Source organism: Micrasema longulum, unplaced genomic scaffold (assembly GCF_059751315.1).
Source record: "Micrasema longulum isolate JH-2025_06_02 unplaced genomic scaffold, ASM5975131v1 h1tg000198l, whole genome shotgun sequence".
In the NCBI taxonomy this organism is placed as follows: domain Eukaryota; kingdom Metazoa; phylum Arthropoda; class Insecta; order Trichoptera; family Brachycentridae; genus Micrasema; species Micrasema longulum.
In genome coordinates this window covers 590,582-610,685 of record NW_028277403.1, presented here as the reverse complement: position 1 = coordinate 610,685, position 20,104 = coordinate 590,582, and the positions used below count along the sequence as shown (strand labels likewise).

Genomic DNA, 20,104 nt, shown 5'->3' with positions numbered 1-20,104 from the left:
TAGTAGAGAATGGTTCAAATCTCGAACCTCTGATTCGAGTATTTCTACAGTATAACTACCAGTTATATTTATACAGTGGCAAAATAATTTAGTTTGACAATAAAGAAGTAATAATATAATTTTGATAGAGAAATAACATACAAAACAAAACAGTTAATTACGAGGTTGTAGAGTTTTTATACAATGCATTACATAATATTCTGTTGGACTTTTTCTGATTATACAACACCGTATAAAAAAATTAAACCAGTCAAACTCGAAGTCAGAAATAAATAACATTATGAAACCTTTTTATTTTAGAAGTTTTAAATGTAATTTGGTCAGTGACTGTCAGTGACAGTGGTCAGAGACTGAATGTGTTTAAAATTATAACAATTTATGTTTCGATTAACAAAAATTGGTTAAGAAAAAGTGGCTCAATTATATTGGCCGGTCCATGGTCAGTGAAATAAAAGCAAAAATAACACCTAAATCTCAAAATATAGCTCTTTAGGATTTAAAAAAAATTAGCTTTTTAATGGCATAATTTTAAATGAGTTACATTTTGTTTTTATTGTTTTTTATACAGAACTAGTTCCATTTACAATAAAATATGTAACAGTAAAAAGGTGGATAAATATTTTATGAAAAATAGAAAGATAAAATATTTTAATTGTACATATTCACACTATGGCCACAGTACGATAAAATACCATATGGTTGATTGATATTTATTGTATTATTATTATTTTAATTATTTTTAATTATCCAGTACCTTTTCCATAAGACCGACTAATCTCCACTCGATTTTCTCTTGCAGGAGTTTTACCTGTCAGTAGCCGCTAAATTTATTTTAATACAACAAATGTTTATTCACCTTAATTTTACCATGCCGTGTGGATATGGACGATCCGTGTAAAATAGGCCATTGCGTCATAACAAACTAAACGGGTTGTGGTCCTGTGGCTAGTTTGGCGGAACCACTGATCAAAAGCCAGAGGTTCGCACCCCGCTTTACGACAACTTGAATTCACAACTCGTTGGCCCCAAATAAAAATATTTGTTATTTATATCCCTACAGAGAAGAGGTAGAATTTTTTTTTTCAAATTCAGGATTATGGATATTCGAGCGTTTACAGGGCTTATGACCTGTCATTGGCTGGGTTAAGTGGCCACTTTTTAAGTACTACAGCATTCCCCATTCCGCTTATTAGCGAATATCCACACAGATAACATTTTTGATTTTTGTATATATCTTACTTCCCCATTCCGCTTATTAGCGAATATCCACACAGATAACATTTTTGATTTTTGTACATATCTTACTAAACGAGAAACCATTTCCCCTCGGGAGAAATCCAGATTTGTGTACAAATACACGTACCAAAATAATGCTGTGTAAAAATATTTGGGTTAATCATAAGAACTCAAACGTTTCTTTTTTATTAAACAATAAATGGTAAAGCATTAAGTTGTATAAAAAAAAGCGTAAATTATAAATATAATACAAGAAATTATTTTAATTTTTACATACTTTTTAAAAAATAGGCATAAAAAATACTAATTAAAAATACGGCAAAAATATATTTTACTAATCGTTAGTAAGTAAAATAACATGATAAAATATTTATTTAGTAGATTTGAGTATATTTAGAGATGATTTGAATTCACAGAGACTCGAGTTAAAAATGTTAGTAAAAAAGTGACCCGGAACGGCCGGAATGAGTTTTAGTAACTTTTGGGGTGCTACCTATAATGAATTTTCTCACGGGGGTAGAGAAAATTTCTGCTGTACATAACGTGGGTTCATTTGGGGATTTTATTTTTTTACATGCTACTATACTTTGCTTCATACATGGCCACACTGATGATCAAACGTCAAATTACGTCAAACAAATACGAACACGTGATACCAAACATTTTGAGCTTCATTGACAACATTAAAACACATAGATTAAATAGTAATAGATGATTTTCAAAACAGTTTTATAATGTTGAACTATGAAATGTCAGTTATAAAACCGTTCGTTCAGAATAGCACATCTGGAAATATAATATCCATGTATGAATTTATTTGTATTATATACTTATAAATAATTTTCAAATAAAATAAAATATATGATATTCAATTACGACTTATAAGTATTTTTTAAATTCCTCGTGGGTACCGCAACTACCTTACCTGATAAGATTTCAATCGATTGCTTTGCACGTTTGCAACTCATGCTCAGGTAAAGCGATCGACAACCTTGAGGGTCTAGTGATAATATATTTCATTTAAAAAAAACAATTACATGCTTCCGCTATTCGTCTATTTTATAGTGGAATGGTAAGCAGTGTTAGCACACTGACGTTTCGCTCCCTAATATCTGGTTTAAGAATCGCTTCTGACAAATGTTTTCTAATAGATAAAAAATCATGACGTACGTTCGTACGTAAAAATTAAATTAGCTCTTAAAAGACTGTGCTGAAAATCCTGTCTGCAATCGGTGATGTAACGTCGTGTTACATTAAGCAATTGACGAGATATTTTGAAACATTTAAAAACAAAACAAAAAACACAAATAATATGTACTCAGCAATAATCTTTTTCCATAATTTATAAAAATTACACCTTAATTTTTTAAAAATTACACCTTAACAACAATTTACTGATTTTTGATAATTGTTAGTGTTATGTACCCATATGATTTTATTTTAAATAAAAATGCGGTTTTTAAAATTATATAAGCATTTTTCATTTTTGTGCGAAAAAATCGAAAATCTACAAATTAACTATAAAACTATGAAAAAAAATTTTGGTCACCAAATAGGCATTTTTTTTGTAAATCATCTTTAAACAGTGTTGCTTAATAATTCGGTCTGGAAAGCTATCAAAAAAACACAACAAAAAAAAAATACTTGAAAAAACTGATATTTTCAGTCGGGAAAGATTTCAGTGCTCGCTACTGTATATCGTCTTGGTATGAATAGATGAAGATAGCGTTTGTACTTGGCCCTGTTATTTTTGGTTTGATTTTTTGAATTGATGGTCAGAGCGTTTGCTTACCACGAAAGAGGTCTCGGGTTAGATTTCCAATATGGTTGACACAAAGTATTTGTTATAAAATTGGTTTTTACACTTAATATTCCATAGTTTTTGGACTGGCTCCTTAAGCGTACGGCGATCGTCTTACATTTTTATGCAATAAAAAATATATAGATAAGTTGCAGTTGGCGCACAAACGCAGTGGCCTTTGGACCTAATTAGATGCGTATAGGGTGATGATGACATGCTGAAAGGTGTTATTGAATTCACTTACATATCGAAATCTATAAACGTTACTTACTGCCATTTACAAAAATTTGGTTGGAAAATTTGATGCAAAATGTCATATTTTCAATTAGTAAAATAACGCCCAGAAAACTCATGGTTTCCGTATTTTTGAAATGCTTTTTTTTATTATGTACCTTGTACTTATACATTCATTTTTTTAAATGATTCTAGAAAACTTTTTTTTTGTATTATTGTAGCGTATCTTTATCATTCACATACACATACTACGCGAAGGCAATACACTTCAGATGGCAGTTTAGAGAAAGTGTATTTACACGGTTTTCAGGGTCAGACCGTGAAACTTCAGAGGAACATTCCTCATAATAAAATGCTCCTCGTGGTTCCTTTGAAAAAATCCGAATAAAAAATTTCGAAAAAGTCATTTAAAAAAAAAAAAACTCAAAATGGAGTAAATCTTAATTTCTTTAACAAGCATCGCTTCCGCAAACCCCTACACCTCTCCGACAAAAAAAGCGATAAAAAGATATTTGACCAACGAAGCGGCTGGGTAGGAGAGGGGTAAGGGTTTGTGGAGGGACTGCTTGTCCGAGAAATGAAAAAAAAATCCGTTTTGAAATCATTTCTTTTTTTTAAATGTCGTTTTGAAAAAAAATATAAGGATTATTTTTAAAACTTGCCATCAGGAACGTTCCTCTGAAGTTTCGCGGTCTGGCCTTGAAAAACCACGTATAGTAAAATGTAATCAATGCTTTATAATTTCAAACGGTTGCTTCGCAAAATAACTTAAACAGCAGTTTTTTAAATTAAATTTCTTTTCGCTTTTCCCTCGGTTGGCGATTGCTGATTTATAGAGCAATGAGACCGCGGCAAGTCCACGAAAGTGTGACCGCCGGGCGTGGTCAAGTCGTTCCAAGGGCGGCCGCTAACCGCCGACACCCGCACCAAGCGAATTCCCAGAGATATGCCGCCGACAATTATTATTAGGTCCCTACACTACTCTACTCTCATTACTCATTACATTACTATCCGGTAACTCGCACCAATCACACTTTTTATAGCGAACTGTAATTACACCTGAGAGGTACTCTCTACTCTACGTACATTTATGCCTACGCTGCATCTGGATAACTTGCCTTAAATGTACTTTATCCGCATTCGTGCTGAGATTCGAAATAACGATCATTGGTGTTATTTTATAAATAAACAGTGCTTTTCCAGTCATTTCTTATCACTTATAATATGAAACTTTATGTCGTGGACAATAAATGAGTAGTTACATTTTGATGTAATTATTGTATCCAAAATTTGATTCTTAAAGTGGTTATGTGAAAAGTCGGAATAATCGACGTGCGTGCATGAGAAGATGTATGAATGTGAAGGAAGCAAAGGAAGTGTGCCAGGACAGAGTGGTGTGGCGTTCTATCCTCTCTGCCTACCCCTCTGGGGAAATGGCGTGATGGTTAGTTAGTTAGTTAGTTAGTTAGTTAAATTCGGTGGTTTGATGTAAGACTGAGTTATTCCACCAAATAGTTTTTTTTTTATAAATGTATTCATTAATTAATTTGTAAAAATAGTTTTTTTAGTCTTACGCAGTTAAAGAAAAAAAATGGAAATGTTATTAGATCAGAGTTCAGATAATTATGAATTATTAAAAAAGTACATATATGAGTTTATACATGAATTGTTATTAAACTAGCTTATGTGTAAATATTTATATTTTTTCTTTCCTCTATTTGAAAAAAAAAGGTTTATTTTTATTTATATAAGTGATTTTTCTGGCTGTTAATTATATCAAAACTGACAAATGATTTTAACAAATAAGTAGAAAAAGTAGAAGGTACAAAGGCACCTGTACTTACATAATGATAATGGGCCTTACTCATAAAGTTACGCCTAAGTATGGTAGTAAAATTTGGATGGGAATATTCTAATTATAGTGGTGAAATAAGGATGTTATTCCCATCCAAATTATACCACTATACTTAGGCGTAACTTTACGCCAAGTTTATGAGTAACGCCTGTTTTAAAATTATTTTAATCAACGAAATGAGTTTAACATCCAATTGATTTCAAATAGAAAAACTCCCTTTGGGGTTTACCTAAAAAGGGATAGTACGTTAGGCTGCCATTCTTATGTTCTATTATGGGCCCAATTCAAAAGAAAAATTTCCAATAATTTGTGTATTTTTTGTATTTCATAAAAAAAGTGTACATATGACAGTCTACTATAAAGGAGTATAGTACACTAGGCATGTTGGGGCCCGGAAAGAGCTTCACTTAGCAAAGGTGATTTATTTTTATTTTCTAAATCTAATTAATATACAACCAATAAACACCACACTTATATTAAGTACAGAACTACAAAGATATTAATTCGATCAATAGGGTATTTTCACTAGTCGAGAATAACGTTTAAAATATAATATATATTTAGAGCGGATTTTTACAATTCTAATAAAAGTTTTCATTCATAATTTTCGAGTTTAAAAATGAGCACATACAAAACAAATCGCATTTGGCATCACGTTTTTGACGTCACGCATTATGACTGTCGACTGGGCTTCAAATAAATATTGCGTACAAGTTTGGCGCCAAAACGTCACAGGTGTCGTTAGTCCTACAGGGCGCGAAACGTCATGTTTTCGGGTAATTCAAAAAATACAAATTGTAAACCTTTCTAGAAAATATATCAAACATCGCACGAAAAAAACATTAATTTTGTCATCATCGTATTTTTTGTCTTATTTAAAAACAAAAATAATGATGAAAAGACCCTATTGTCAAAATTCTAATAAAAATAAAATACCCACATAAAAAAATGAATTTTTAAAATTTATTATTAACAAAAAGTGGGAGTTAAATTATTTGTAGTTAGTGAAGGGACTAGTTTATCAAAATCTTGGACGAGAATTTACGACTCGATGGCTGCTCTCAGATAAACATCATGGGTCGAAATGAATGGAGATAATCCTGTCGCATTTTTAAATATATATTTTTTTAATGTAATGTGACAGGCGCCATGGCGCAGTTGGTTAGACGGCTAACTGTGAAACTGGCGTCGCGGGTTCGATTCCCGCCAGTTGCAAGAAAAGTATTCAAGAAAGATTTATTTCTTAATTGGTCTGGGTGTTGGGGTGTATTTTTCATCACCTCCTGCCATATCCCCTCTATCCCACCTGCTGACAAGCCTCAAAATAGAGGCTTTGCGGGTTATTTCTTTAAAACAAAAAAAAACCCAAGCCTATATTCAGAGGCTTGGCAGCAGGAGGAAAAGAAAGGATATGGAAGAAAGTTATGTTGTGTAGTGATTGACAAGTTTGCTTATCGTTTTTAAGGTTCTAGGTTAGATTCCTGATGAATGAATGGACGTGAAAGATTGATTCTTAAGGGTCTTTTAAACTATTATATTAATTAGTTCCCGGACTGGCAAGCGTAAGACTAACCATCTTACCTTATATAAGAGATAATTGCTGTGTTACTAAAGGAAAAGCTCAGAGAGGATAGCTCCCTTTTACACTAATTACTGGATATTTTTATTTTTATTTTACCATTTTTTTTTCGTGTTCTGAATGCCTTGAATATATTTTTGTAGTGCACATAAACGTATTAAATAAAGAAATTGATATTTAAATCGAACGACGCTGCATTTGGTTTGTCAATGTAGTGCCCTATGCACCATTGGGTGCGGAAAAGGGGATGAAATTGATAAGGTTCTAGGTATCAAATCAAATAAATCAATTTAAAAATCCAGCTTCCATTTAAATTTAAAATGTTGATTTTTAATTTCAGGGGTCATTAAACATTTGACAAATTTCGTCCAAGAACTTGAAAAAACTTGACAATTCAATTCGTTTTCTCAATGAGAAAGAAATAAAAATGAAAACCGTTTTACTTAAGTTCCATGCTTCCCTACTTTGCTACGGTAGAGTGACTTGTTTTAAAGCAGACCGAAAAACATAGTAGCCAAACTTAAATGTCGACAAACGAGGGACAACATCATCTCTGGCGCGCGTAAATGCAGAGGCATTAGCACACCTGATATTGGGATCCACGGACCGAGTCGATCAATTTACGTGAATGAACATCTGACTCCGTGTAATAAGACTCTGTTACAAAAAACTAAACTACTGGCTAAGGAAAAAGGACATAAATTTACATGGACAAAAAACTGCCGTATATACGTACGCCGCAACGAAGAATCGCCACCCATACTAATCAGCGAGGAGAACGACTTAAAAAAAATAGTTTAATATTTGTTTACATACTATACTTCACACATACATTAACACAAACACACGCATACTCATACATAATATGCTTAATCCTATTTTTGCAAAAATTTTATTTCGATTCTCTTACTTTTTCTTTTCCTAGTAGAACCACTTCAATACCTTTTCTTTTTTATACCTCTAATATTTACCAGTGGTCTACCGTCCTATATTTTGCCTATGTTACTCTAATGCTTACACTTGGTATATTATTGATATACATGGAATGTTTAATGTGCGACACCTATATAATACTTGTAATTTCTCATTTTATATTTTATGCTGACTTCTGTTTATTTAAACTATTGAGTTACCCATCACCGGCGAGTTAAGCGTATACTATCAAAATGTGCGGGGTTTAAGAACAAAGCTACTGAAATTTTCACAAAGTGTACTTAATAATGACTTTGATATAATTGCTGTCACGGAGAGCTGGCTTACTGATGGTATAGCTGGCCCCGAAATAATAGACGATCGATATGATCTGTTTCGATGTGACCGTGATATATCCAGTACCGGCCAATCTCGCGGAGGTGGTGTATTTATTGCAGCACGACGTACACTACGCGCCCAGCACAATATCAACTGGCAGTGCGAGGCTGACTGCACTTGGGTCACCATTCCTTCAGGTAACTTTAACCATAACAATCAACTTCACGTAGCATGTGTATATATACCTGGTGGCCCCAATCACACCTCTCAGTTACAAAATTTCTGTGATTTAGTAGACCAGCTCTCCATCGACAATCCTGACGACCAATTCCTAATAATGGGAGATTTTAATCTACCACACATGACTTGGGAACGAGATCCTGTTTCGCTACCTCTTAAACCTCATATCATAGGTAGCACAGATTATATTTTGAGTGAGTGCATGTCATTTTCTGACTTGCACCAGTATAACGGTACAGTGAACTTAAATGGCAGGTTGCTTGATTTAATGCTTAGTAACGTAGAATTAAGGGTTCAACGTAGTGATATTACATTGGTAAAAGAGGATAGTCATCATCCAGCACTTCTTGTTGAATTGAATATTTTAAACGCCCGGACACTACCTGAAGTGGAGCGTGTTGCGTTTAATTTTAAGCGCGCGGAATTTGAATGTATTAATTCCTTTCTTTCGACTATTGATTGGGAAACAAAATTTTCTAATTGTGATTGTGTGAATTCTGCAACACGGAAATTTTATTTAGAGTTAAAAAATGTTCTCAGTGAGTTTGTACCTCTAAAAACACTGAAAAATAACTCATATCCTCGCTGGTACAGCTCATCTCTCATAAAAATTATTAAGGAGAAATCCAAATATCATAAAAAATGGAAGAAATACAATAATCCACGTGATTATGATACATTTGTTTTGCTCCGGGCCAGGCAAAAAAAATTACAAAAAGAATGTTTTAAAAAATTCATACTCGAAAGTGAGAAAGCTATTGTGAACGATCCTAAATATTTTTGGTCTTTTATTAAAAGTAAACGTAACTCTAACAACATTCCCTTGAATATGCAGTATAAAAACCAAGTGTCTAATAATGCCCAAGAAGTAGTCGACCACTTCTCTAATTATTTTAATTCGGTCTATACTCAAAGCAATTTGATCGATGAAGCCTGCATAACCTCCCCACTCCATCAAAGCACACGCAATGTTGCTACATCTTCAATCAACTTTTCTTACGACGATGTCCGTAAAATTCTTACTAAATTAGATTCTAGCAAAGGCGCTGGAAGCGATGACATTCCTCCATTATTCGCAATCAAATGTGCAAATCAACTTGCCAAACCTCTAACAATTATATTCAATCGCTCATTAAAAGATGGAGTCTTTCCGAGTCACTGGAAAAGAGCACTTATCATTCCCATTCATAAAAGTGGCCTCAAAAATAAAGTTGAGAATTATCGACCGGTCTCAATCTTACCAGTGTTTGGCAAAATATTTGAAATGTTAGTTTATAATCACCTTTTATCTGAAGTTGCTTTACACATCCCAAATGAACAGCACGGTTTTATGCGGAAACGATCAGTAGTTTCTAATTTAACGCTCTTCACAACCGATATTGCTGAGTATATGGCCAAGGGATTACAATCTGATGTTATTTACACTGATTATTCAAAGGCGTTTGATCGTGTTGATCATTCAATCCTCTTAAAAAAGTTAATAGCAATCGGAATTAATAGAGATCTCTTATGTTGGCTTGGTTCTTACATCAGTCAAAGGAGTCAGGCAGTCGTCGTTGGCGGGCACTCTTCTGACTTTTCCTTGCTTCCATCTGGTGTCCCTCAAGGTAGCCATTTAGGACCCCTTTTATTCAATGTATATGTTCATGATATAGGCGATTGTTTTAATAACTCTAAATACATTATGTATGCAGACGACATGAAGGTATACTTAAATATTGAAAATACTAATGACTGTCATAAAATGCAGGAGGACCTCACTAGACTGTCGGTTTATTGTTTAAATAATAAACTATCGCTTAACCCTGAAAAATGCCTAAAAATAACATTCAAAAGAAAGACCCGTGCCATCGATTTTAATTACAAATTAAATAATACAAATATTAAATCTGTCGAAACAGTCCGTGATTTAGGTATCCTCTTAGATGAAAAATTAACTTTTAATCGTCACATCGATGGTATTACTGAAAAATCTTTTAGAACACTAGGATTTATACTACGCACAGGCAAACCGTTTCAAAATACCGATACTCTTAAAAAATTATATTTTTCTTATGTTCGTAGTTTACTAGAATTTTCTTCACCTGTCTGGTCTCCTTATTATAAAATTCATTCCTGCAAAATTGAAAGAATTCAAAAAATGTTTATAAAAAACTTAAACCGTAGATTACATCTCAATTTTCCAGATTATCGCCAAGCGTGCGTTTTTCATAATATCCAAACTCTCGCTGATAGACGAACCACAGCTGATATAGTGTTACTCACCAACATAATATCTGATAAAATAGATTCCCCCGAATTGGTTAACCGCATTCATCTTAAGGTACCACAGAGACAAACGCGTTATACACAACTTTTCCACATACCTAAATGCAGAACAAATTCGTCAAAAAACGCTACGATTAACCGTATTATGGATACGTATAACAGGAAATTTAACGAAATAGATATATTTACCAAAAATATTAAATTTATCAAAACTGCCATAGGTAATAAATTGTCTTTGTCCGCATCCTCCTCTCCGTTGCTCTCTATCCCTGAACATATATAAGTTTTATAGTGAGAAGATCTTTTAATATAATTATGTATCCCCGTACTGCGGGCCAACTGTTTGTGACACCTGATTTTTATAATCCGAATCATTTCTATTAAACTTATATGTTATTCTTATTTATATATTATGTAGGTGCATATAATATGCATTTGTGTGTTCGTTTTGAATCAACGTTCGCGTATTGTCAATCCTTATTTTATTGTTGTCATTATTTCGTATTTACTGCATTTTGTGATTACCTACTGTATTGTATAGGACTCGTCCCACATTATTCATTCGATGTGTATCAGTTAAATTTAAAAAATAAAATGCTTTTTTTTTCTTCAGAATACGGTTTTGAAATTTAACATACTTAAAAAAAATAAAAAAAAACAATTTATATCATTTCGTCATTTGAATTTTAACAAAAAGGTTTCTAACTTTTTACTAAGCTCTTTATTGTACCATTTTTAATACAATTTACTAGTTTTAAGCAAATATACTATTTTCATACTTACGCACCCATACAAACGCACCCTCTCCCTCTTTCATTCCCACACGCACATGTATCCTCTCCCTCATTCATTCACGCATACACACATTCACATACACATGAATACAAACGTCACACAAATACAATTACTAAACTTCTTTTCTTATATATTATGTGTCATTATATTTACAGTGGATTTTTTTAATTGGCTTTAGTATTTTTAAGATTTTTCTAATTATTTTGTTTATGTAATAGCTGTAAAAATCCCAAATAAAATGAAATAAAATAAATAAAATAAAATATCGATAAAGCCACGTTTGACAATAATATTCATTGTATTCGGAAATGAGAATGGTGAAACGTTGCGCGTTGTCTGTCTGTCCAGAAATTATTGCAATAAAAACTACAGGTAAAAAACCGTAAACATGCAGATTAGACGGAGATATTTATACCGCGAACATAGAACATAGAACACAGATAATCAGTTTATCAATGTATGAATATTGAAACATATCTGAATCAACTTTCCGATCTCCGAGGCGCCTGTCAACGGAATATTAAATTATTTCAACCAATGAGTTACGTACTGTCGATGTCAGAACATTTTATTTCATTGAAAGTTTTAATTGAATCTAAAGTTCAGTTACAAGGAAACTACAAGTTTTTTTGCCCTTTGTTCGTCAATACTAATATGAGAAAATCACCTAAACTTCATTGTTTTTATTTCAGTATCATCTCTTTTGAACTTTTTGTCAAAAATATTTCAATCAAAAGACAACGATTTAATTTAAATATGGCAATGTAGTAAGGAGTCGGTTGTATTTGATTTTGAAATTATGATTTTTTTATTATGTATAACTAATATAGCGCCATTTTTGTAATATAATACCTCAAGGGCGCTTTGCAAAGTGATTAAATGAATATTAATTTAATTTTAATTTAAAACAATTTACTTTGTTATCGTGTGCAACGGATTTATTTAGTGGTCTTTAGGTAAAATTATGTACACTATAATCATTGCGGCAGAACATATTACTATTGATTTTTATTGATAGCAAGTCATTTAAATAAGAAATACTTTTTGGAATTATTAAATTATATCGACCAGTTTCAGGTCAACCGACACATTTTCAGGTTACTACTAAAATCCTATGTTCGAAAATATGACAGAGAGAAAAATATAGTTGGATCAATCTCACCCACATGATGAAGTTTAACGTACGGGCTGGCGCGCCAACCATTCCCTGCTGGACCTTGGACAAGTGTGCACGTCTCTCCCGCGTTCCAATAGTTTCCCGCGCGAAGCGTAGAAGCGTAGAAGCTTCCATAACTTTATTCGTACAAAAAAACGTGACGATCATAAAACGTTTCCTCAGTAAACCTGCTTGGTGGGTAAACAAAAATAACGTTCAATTAAATAATAATACTCGCCTTTTCATAAGTTCAGCGCATAATTCGCTACCCTTTTACAGATAAATAAATCAAAGCAACGCTCGTTTGAAATAGTGTCCGTTAAAACAAGCCGTTCTGTTATATCGACGACTCTACATATTGTAAGTATCTTTTAAAGTACAGATCTATTTGTTTAATCTTTTGTCTAGTACCTTTTGTAATTAAATGCTTATTCTAGCATGGAGCGTCTCTTTACCCCCACAATTTAATCGGATCCACGCACGGTGATCTCTTAATGGCGTCTCGCGCGGATCTTCAACTCCAATTACTTCTTTAAAGCGGCGGATAGTCAGGCTCCATCTCCTCTTCATGAAAATTCGCTAGGATGGTTCGAATATACGAATAACCGGTATTTTCTTCGAGCATCCACTGTCAAGGTTTGTGATTCAGATCCTATCCAACACAGTGCCTTTGTCATCAGGAAAAGTGAATTTTGCCGTTTCTCTAAGATAACCCCTGGGCAAATTTACAATTTAAGAAAACCCGTACTTTAAAATAATGGCCACTGTAATAACATTTGAATTCCCAGAGGAATAACCCTGTAAGTTGTCCTAGAAACACCATAACTATTGTACACACTGTAAATTAATACGGTCCATTTTTTGATGTTTTGTTTCCACATAATTCTTAAAATAAACTCAATTGTAACGAATAACTGCCTTATAATTCTGTTCTTCCAACCGATTCACCCACAAACAAGGAATAATCCGAGTGTACCCGAGGACCCATGGCTTCCTAAAAGGAACCCCGAGCAATACAATACCAAGTTCTACCGGAGTGAGTCGAGGGCAGATCGTAGTAGAAGAAGTAACACGATAACTCTAAGGCCTAGATGATGCAATGACTGTACCAATTGTACATTTAAATAGATTCTAAGATTTAATTTTAAACACACTGTACCGAATCGGTTAATCGGTAACCTCTAATTCTTTTACTCTAATTTATACCTTTAATTATTATTAATTCTAAGATTGTTTAGGTTAGGTTGATAAATTTTATTACGTAACTAGCGGACCCGACAGACGTTGTTCTGCCGGAACGTTGGCTTGCCTGCTAATACCTTGGATAAATACTTTTTATTGATAAGTAGGTACCTAGGTACTTGTTTGTTATTAAATTCCAAAAGTAAAAATTATTGATATTCAAATATTGAATTTAAGTAGGTGCCTAGGTACTTGTTTATGGTTAAATTCCAAAACATAAAATACATATTTTTTCAAATATGGCATTCTTTTTGCAAACGTCAAACTCCGGTCCTTTCACCAACGGAGGAGTGTACTTATGTAGGAATACGACTTTTAAAAATGTATTGAATTTAATATTATTTTACTATTATTAAAAATCCAGTAAAAAGAAATAAATGGGTAGAAATTATAAGGAATTTACGGAAAGAATCTGATTGAGATCCACAAAAAAATGCTGTTTGTAAACATTCAAAAACAAACTTATTTTTTACGCAAAAAAACAACATCTTTCCATTTTTTTGTAATTGCATTCTTCTCGAATGCAACCCTGGTAGATCGATTAATAAAACATTTCTGCTCCTTATTTTTTTTTACATATCAGATTGAAGATTTTAATATCTACGAACACGCACAGCGCCAAGATCTATATTTCTCCGAAAACCGCACGTAAATCGGTTAAGCCGTTTAGGAGGAGTTCAGTGACATCACACGTTGAGAGGAATTATATATATAAAGATGTCATTGGTGCCAATCTATTAGGGCTTTCATTAGTTTGTTAATTAGTAAAAAAAGAAGTAAAAAATCAGAGGTATCACAATTTGTTATTCATCAAGATTTGTCAGATCACAGTAGATACAAATTTTTATGTATAATTTGTACGCCACTGCAGAACTAGTGTAAAGTCAACTTTTTGGTGGTTTATGCGAACTCGTTTTGCAAAGGAGATATCAATCAAACATCACGGAACTATGAAGTAAAAAATGACAGTCATATTTCATATCACCACCGAGGCTCAATTTATATTTATTCCAACAGTTGATTGAACAATTATAATTACTGTCATATTTTACAATAAACGATTGTGAGTAAAGCTATGAATAGTTATTCTGAATCGTAATACAGAAAGCGTCATTTGTCTCTGATAAAAAACAGTCTGAGGGCTAGTTGTACCAAAAAAAGTTATGTTTTAAATATTTAAGTTAAATAATTGCCGCGTTTTCATCATAACCGACAAAGTAAGTTGTATGATCAAATGAAGACACGGAATTTTTTTTTTTTGTCAAAAACGCAACAATTATTTAACTTTTTTTGTTGCAACTTAAAGGACCTTATTCATAAACTTGGCATAAAGTTACACTTACGTATAGTGGTATAATTCGGATGGCAATACCATCCTTATTAAAGTGGTAGAATTGGTAGCCTTTAGAGCCAGTTGCCCCTTAAAAATATAAATTAAAAAAGTGAAAAAAAAAGAAAATTATGTGTTCGAAGAACGTTATTTTATTTTTTCTTTTTTAATGCAATTAATTTTGCTGTCCATTTTGACGAAAATGCAACAATTATTAAACGTTAAACTGTTTTAACATGAATAACGTTTTTTGGTGGAACTGGCTTTTAAAAGATTATTATTGTTATTATTAATATAAATAATTTATAAAGCACCATTTTTGTAATATAATACCTCAAGGGCGCTTTACAAAGTGATTATATAAAGATACAAATTTAATTTTAACTTTTTAAAATTTTGATTTAAGAAAAACAATGTATTTTGTCACCATATGCTAAGGATTTATTCAAATGATTTAGAGAACAAGTGTGTTTTGAGTTTTTTCCGGAACATCACTTCACTCTCACAGTTTCGCTCCTCTGCTGGGAGAGCATTCCATGCCGTGGGGCCGGCGACCGCAAATGCGCGTTCGCCGAATTTAATGCGCTGTTTGCGTAAAGGTATAATAACTTTCGATGTAGACCTAGCTGATCTAAGCGTAAGACGCCTGTCGGCTAGTTCATCTGAAATGCAGAGTTCCCTTAGATATTCTGGAGCAGAGTTGTGCAGTGACTTATACATAAGCCAACAGAGTTTGTATTCCACCCTATGCCAGTGTAATTCCCGAAGTAGTGGAGTGTCTTTAGGTGTTAACATAAGTTGCGTCTGTTTTTTTTATAAATTTAAAAATGAGTACCAAAAGTAGGAAAAAATGGCATTTGTTACAATTTTGGTTCTCATGTTCAAATTTATAAAAAACGGACACAACGTTTGTTAACATCTAATATCAAAAAAGTTTTTTTCTTTGATTTTCAAAATTAACTTTTGCTTCAAAAAATACATTTGTTAAAGGTCATTTCACTTGTATGTATGTATGTATGTATAGATGATTGGAATTATACTATGAAATTTAAACATAAAATACGGAGTTGTCTATTTATTGGTTGAATAAAAAACTATATTCGATGAGAATTGATTTTGTCTAGTGAGATTGAATAGGCAGATATAAAAAATGGTGGGTTATTACTTTAAAAATACCCGCAATTGTCATTAAAAAACATCAGAAACGATGTATTTTTAAAGCTTTTTTATAAACGCAGTACAATACAATAATAATAATCATTGGCCATGACATTCTGTAAAACATTTACACCCCGAATATAATCTAAAATCTTCTCAAATCACCAGACAAAAGTTAGTGCGATGTTATATTCAAGGTTGAGATAAAAAAATTGAGCATGACTTGATAATGACCCTTAAAATGTTGGTACAGAAAAATTGACCGTTTGGGTAATTTTTGCGGTTGTCGAGTCGGCAATGTTTGGGATTCTGTCGATTCGGTACAGTGTGTTTAAAATTACATGTTACCACAATGTAAAAATTACGGAGTTTGTTAAGGTAGGATTACGTTGTTCTCGTGCGTTGCGGAGTGGTGTATAGGGGAACCATCTGGCGCGTACCGCTTATTTGGAGCTGCCACGACACAACACACGAAAGCAATGTAATTCTGAACATACAATATCCCAAAAGATGTCTCCCCAACAGACGAGAACAGTGTAATTCTGCCTTTACGCTTTACGCATGTCACAGTTCGCCTAAATTATACCTTCTGTACATACAAGGTCATTGAAAAATTTACCTGAGTTTTTCTCAAACTACTTCCTACTTCGAAATTCTACCGTTAGTCTACAGAGTGTAGGGTGTTTTTTACTATCGTAATCATATTACTATTGTTTTTCCCATGCGACGATAAATTTTCAACAAAGGTTTATCTGAAGGTTTTAAGGCCGTGGAACAATGATGAACCCACCACCCAACGTAGGAGCATTGGCCTCGTGTGGAAGAGTGTGGACAAGACCTTATGACAATAACGATTTGCACCACGTGTAAGTATTGCTCCCCAGCATTTTTTGCCAAAAATGGCGGCAGAACAAATTCCTTTTTTTTATTTTGTTCGTCCTTTCACAATTCCAATACATCTTGGTATAAAATTAATAATACTCGTCGTGAATTTATTTTCGCAGCGTTCGCGTGTGAACTGCGGCCGAATTTTTGTATTGTCCCAGCATTCTGCCCTGCGCGGCAGAGGCTAAACGACGCGACGCTTTATTCCCAATTTGTGAAAATATCCCATTAGTTAACAATACTCGGAAGTGGCGATATTCGGGTTTTATAACACCTTTAAATAATGAAAATTACACCAAAGTTTGAAAAAAACACATTTTATTTATTTTACTAACATCCACTTCACAGATGCGATGGTGGTGAGGCAGTGCCATTTGCAGACGATACGGCCATTATATTTTCTGACAAAACGTGGAACAATGTAAATAGTAGATGTAAAAAAGGATTAAGACTAATAAAAAACTGGTTACATTATAACTTGTTGATTCTTAACGAGAAAAAAATCAAAATCATAAACTTCAAAATCCGAAATAATACTCGTATAAACCAGCAGTTATTAGGGTCAATAGAGATCCACCAGTGTCTAAACATTGACAGTGATGTCACTACTGATTCATCAACATGTGACTGTACTATTTCAGAGACAGTTAAAACTATCAAATACCTTGGTTTAACCTTAAATGATTCTTTGAGATGGAATAATCATATAATGGAAACAACAAATAAATTAAGAAAAATAATATATATATTCAAAATTCTACGAAAAATTGTATCCATCTCATTGAGTACTTTGCTCTAGTACAAAGTGTATTGTCGTATGGTATCTTAGGATGGGGAGGTGCATCATTGTCTTGTCTCGACCCTCTCATCAAGTGTCAAAAGTCTGTTCTTAGAGTAATAAATAAAAAACCATATCGCTACCCTTCACAGCAACTCTTCAAGGAATTTAATGTTTTAGACAATTGTATGCTAAAACAATAATAATTAATCATCACAATAATAAAATTGACCACGTCTTAACAGCACACAATATATCAAATTGTTGTGTGATGTCACACATTGTACCGCGGACGAGAACTTCTTTCGGACAGAGATCTTTTAGCTTTATGGCTCCTAGAATTTATTATAAGGTTAAAGATATTTTTTTCACCCTACACGATGTGACTACTATGCAAAAAAATAAAATAACCCAGTGGCTTATTAAGTTAGGAAGAAAAGAAACTGAAAGCTTATTAAACTATATTACAAGGTAAGTTATATTAATATTTATATTATCCACGACAATTTAAACACTAAACAATACAATGACAAGAAGGATAAAATTTATAAATATGTATATATATGTATGTAAGTATGTGTGTGTAAGGGTGATATGTATGTGTATATATGTATGAATATTTATGTGGGTGTGTGTATGTGTATGTATACATATGTATATATGCATGTATATGTGTGTATGTACGTGTATGTGTGTATGGACGTGTATGTATGTGTGTATGTGTATGGATTTTTATAAGGGTGCACACGTGTGTGTGTATGTATATGGAGATATATAAATAAACATATATGTTAGTCTCCCTTAGCACGGATCTTTTCCTACTAGGCATTACTTTATAATATATATTTAAAAATAAAGAAAATAATAAATAATATTATTTTAAAAAAGTAAAAAAGATGGCTTTTACAGTAAAGTTAAATTGAGAAACAGTAAAAAAAACTGTAAAATAAACAATACACATTAAAGGTGTCGTTGACGGCCTCCGTGGTGTAGTGGTCAAGACGCTTGACTCACGCACGGAAGGTTCCGGGTTCGATTTCCGGTGAGAACACAAAAATTAAAAATGTGATTTTTCTCAAGCCTGGTTGTTCTGTAATGTAATTCACCACTGTAATTGGGCCTCCTGGCCTGTTGTGGTGCAAAAAAATGTAAAAAATGTAAAGTTTTAAAATACAAGAATCATTTTTAGCGATCTATGTTTCCATTGAGATCTGATGCAGTCATTTACGCGTATCTGTAGCCAATTAAAATAATAGACAATGTCATCGAACTGGGTACTAAGTCTTTGGACGCTTTTGTCTGCGCGAATATTCCAACATGACATTACAAATAATGATTTTCCCTGCTACGAATCGACAAAATACATCTATCAGCAGCAGCAACAAAAAAAACTATATCAATTACAGCGTATAAACGGTAGAATATAATAATTTAATAATATATCTTTTATTCAACACAGAACAAACATGTATTACGAATAATGCTATTTAAAAATACAATAATCGCTGAACCTATGATACACATTGCTGTAATGTTATTTATTTGGTTATCAAACAATGACAAATAATCATAAAAATTTCATTATTTAAATAAAAAATTGACATTGCGTATTTTTCATCAATTATATGAACTAAAAAATAACAACAACAAAAACAGTTATTAGTGTGCTGAAAAGGTTAGTAAACGATGTAAATTGAGGGCATTGGAAGCAAAGATAGCAAACTCCCGTTTTAGTGTTTTCGAGAAAAATAACAAAAACTGCTACGCTAATGCCAAAGAGAGTCTTCGTGTTAGAAATGTTATTTTCACTGAACTTAAACTTTGAGATACTAATAAATTAGCTTTAATAGAAACACGAATTCAAAAACATTCTGAATATTTATATGGCACGGCCATTTTGAAAATTTAAATCTCAAGCCTGTCAGTGGTCGAATAAAATGGCTGATGGATATTGTTATGCTTTCTAATACTATTTTCAAACCATCAAAAGTACGATTTGAAACTACATTTGCAACTCAACTCATGATTTTTATAAAAATAAAGTTGATAAACTACAGAATGACAGCATAACCAAAAATTTTTTTTTTTTGAGGTTTCTATCTTTGCTTCCAATGACCTCAATTATACCCTAACCAATAAACTGTAACTTAATAATGTGTCCGTTAAGTTGATACAAAATACAAGAGTATCGAAAAAAATGTTTGAAAGCTATAAATGTGTTTTAATTTTTAATGTAGGCACTTAAATATTTATTTTCATACTGGCATTTTATTCATCATTATTCCATGTCCGCTCC

General features: G+C 32.7%; 1 protein-coding gene and 1 long non-coding RNA gene across 2 annotated transcripts in view; one reads left to right on the top strand and one right to left on the bottom strand.

The window, feature by feature from the left end:
- LOC148283781 (uncharacterized) overlaps positions 1-20,104 on the bottom strand; it is a 212,313-nt gene that overhangs the window by 142,225 nt on the left and 49,984 nt on the right. The gene's annotated exons all lie outside the window — the stretch shown is intronic.
- Positions 12,501-13,137, top strand: LOC148283782 (uncharacterized). The gene is made up of 3 exons (XR_015825508.1): positions 12,501-12,610; positions 12,695-12,775; positions 12,853-13,137. It is a non-coding gene; the product is annotated as an uncharacterized LOC148283782 (long non-coding RNA).